Below are 3203 nucleotides of genomic sequence, written 5' to 3' on the forward strand. Positions count from 1 at the left end.
AAACCCCAACCAAAGTCCCGTAAGCTTCGGACATGGCCAGAGGATATGGACATAAATCGCAGGCCCATCAGCACACCGCCCACATCTATTCTCCACCCCTTCAAAGAACCTGCTCATCGGGGCCACTATTATGTGATGTGTCTCCTGTAAAAGAGCTACGTCGACCTTCAGACTTTAAAAATGTGTGAACACATGGGAGCTCTTGACAAGCCCATTCCGCCCTCGGACGTTCCACGTCATCAGCCTAATTGGGGGACACCCCCCTCCCTGCCGATCAACCATAGCCTTTCCTGGGCGAGCCTCCAGACGGCGTCCCTCGCCTCCTCAGGGTCCCCTCGCCCGTTTATCGGCATCGAACCTCCCCATACCACCTTTTAGAAACTCTTCCCCTGTTATGAGTTCCTCCTCCGCGTACCACCACACAATAACAACCCCAACCCTCATCGCACTAACTACCCGCTCACAAACTTTATGTTTATTGATGTACCCGCAGAATTATCATTTTTTTGTTTGGTATTCTTTGATGATGTAATAGATAAGTTGCTCTTTGCCCTCTTTTTATTTGTTTTGTCATATGTCCCAGCAGTCTATTTTATCCTGAACTCCTTGATGCCCAATAAATTAACGTGCACCGCTTTCGAAACCTCAATTGATCAATGGAGATAGGAATACAGAATAGTCTTCTGGGAACTTGATTCAATGACGGGAACAGAAGGTTTAATTTACACTGCAGCACAATTTATTTTATTGCCCAATGTAACAATCGAATTGCGATTTCAAATGAACATACATTCTTTCCTGAAAAAATTCTGATACAGACTATGGAGACTCATTCACTGAGCACGTTGAGAGAACGATAAATAATTAAATAATAAATCTACTAAGGGATTTGAGCTGAAGCAATACGCAAATGATAATTAAAGCACACTAAAGTGAAGGTGATCACGTTTGTTGGTAAGAAAGAGAAGACATAAAATAAAATGAATTATACAATATTACATTCGAGATGGAACAAATAATCTGCGGTTCTGTGGCGCTTTCTAAGTGGCAGGAGAGGTTAAAAACTTTGTTCAAAATAAAACTCTGATCTTTGTCTTTCGAGGTTGAGCAATAAGTCAACACTATCAACGCTAAGATGTTTTCTAATGTAAAGCATATTTTGAGCTAGCTGATTTGTCCAAATCTGTGCATTCGGAAGGCTGGCAAGGCAGTCAAGAGGTTGAGGAGAAGGTTTTTCAGAATGTTTCCAGTAACGAAATACTTCAGTATCCGTAGAAAATAAGAGAACACATGCTGTTCTCCATCACAAAGAGTGGACGATTTAATAGAGATATTTTTAATGTGAAGACTTTGAGAGAGAATATTGTTATGGGAGATACGTTTTCAGAACCGCAAAATTTCTCATGGAGTTCAACCAACCTCCCCCTTTCATGCTATTGTTGCTTTTCCGAGCACGCGGCTTATTCTCCAGGTGTGATATTACAATTATGGACATGTGGGATTTAAACACAAAACAATGTTTATTCCATGAACTCAACTTAACCTTTCAAATAAACATTGGATCACTTAACACCCCTTACTTCAAAGCTAACCCCGAAAATATCACAACACTAAATAATCCTTCAGTTATTCCTTTCAACATCCAAGAGACTTAACGCCTTTAACCAGAAACACATCAGGTTAAAGGCATTACTTTTATGAGTTTAATCACCCAAATGATCCAGAAATAGTCCTTCATGGCAGAGATCACAGTAGATCCAGCTCACTGCAAACTCAGACACTCCAAAGCTCTTTTCCTCAAAACTGAAAACTAAACTGCAAAATGGCTGATCTAAAGCCCAGCTCCACCCACAATCTGACATCACTGCATTTCTTAAAGGTACATTGCGTAAACATCCATTTCTTAAAGGCACTCTCACATGACAATATGAAGTCAAAAGTCCACGACCAGAAACCTCAGTTCCCAAGTCAAAGAGGCTGGAACAAATATCCAACGTGCCTGAGACAACGAAATTGTAAAAGAAAACAACGTTCTGTCGTCAACTATCTTTCTGTGCTGTTCAGTTCTTTTATCAGAATTGGGGGTTGCTGGAAAGGCCATAATTGTGTTTCCCGTCTTCAAATTCTCACCTCCAAGAGCATTTAAGAGTCACCCACATTGCTATCGGTTAGAAGTCAGATGGAAGGCAGTCCACTTAAGGGCATGAGATGTCGTTACCTTAAAGACAGTAGTGGGCAGCAGGGTGGTGCAGTGGTATAGCCCTGCTGCCTCACGGCGCCGAGGTCCCAGGTTCAATCACGACTCTGGGTCACTCTCCATGTGGAACATAGGAACATAGAAAATACAGCACAGAACAGGCCTTTCGGCCCACGATGTTGTGCCGAACCTTTCTCCTCGATTAATCAGAGATTATCATTGAATTTACAGTGCAGAAGGAGGCCATTCGGCCCTTTGAGTCTGCACCGGCTCTTGGAAAGAGAACCCTACCCAAACTCAACACCTCCACCCAACACCACGGGCAATTTTGGACATTAAGGGCAATTTATCATTGGCCAATTCACCTAACCGTCACATCTTTGGACTGTGGGAGGAAACCGGAGCACCCGGAGGAAACCGACGCAGACACGGGGAGGACATGCAGACTCCGCACAGACAGTGACCCAAGCCGGAATCGAACCTGGGACCCTGGAGCTGTGAAGCAATTGTGCTATCCGCAATGCTACCGTGCTGCCCTTAAGAACAAATACATCTACACTATATCATTTTACCGTCATCCGTGTACCTATCCAATAGCTGCTTGAAGGTCCCTAATGTTTCTGACTCAACTACTTCCACAGGCAGTGCATTCCATGTGCCCACTACTCTCTGGGTAAAGAACCTCCCTCTGATATCCCTCTTATATCTTCCACCTTTCAACTTAAATTTATGTCCCCTTGTAATGGTTTGTTCCACCCGGGGACAAAGTCTCCGACTGTCTACTCTATCTATTCCCCTGATCATCTTATAACCTCTATCAAGTCGCCCCTCATCCTTCTCCGTTCTAATGAGAAAAGGCCTAGCACCCTCAACCTTTCCTCGTAAGACCTACTCTCCATTCCAGGCAACATCCTGGTAAATCTTCTTTGCACCTTTTCCAAAGCTTCCACATCCTTCCTAAAATGAGGCGACCAGAACTGTACACAGTACTCCAAATGTGGCCTTA

This window comes from Scyliorhinus torazame, chromosome 4 (genome assembly GCF_047496885.1).
Source record: "Scyliorhinus torazame isolate Kashiwa2021f chromosome 4, sScyTor2.1, whole genome shotgun sequence".
NCBI lineage: Eukaryota > Metazoa > Chordata > Chondrichthyes > Carcharhiniformes > Scyliorhinidae > Scyliorhinus > Scyliorhinus torazame.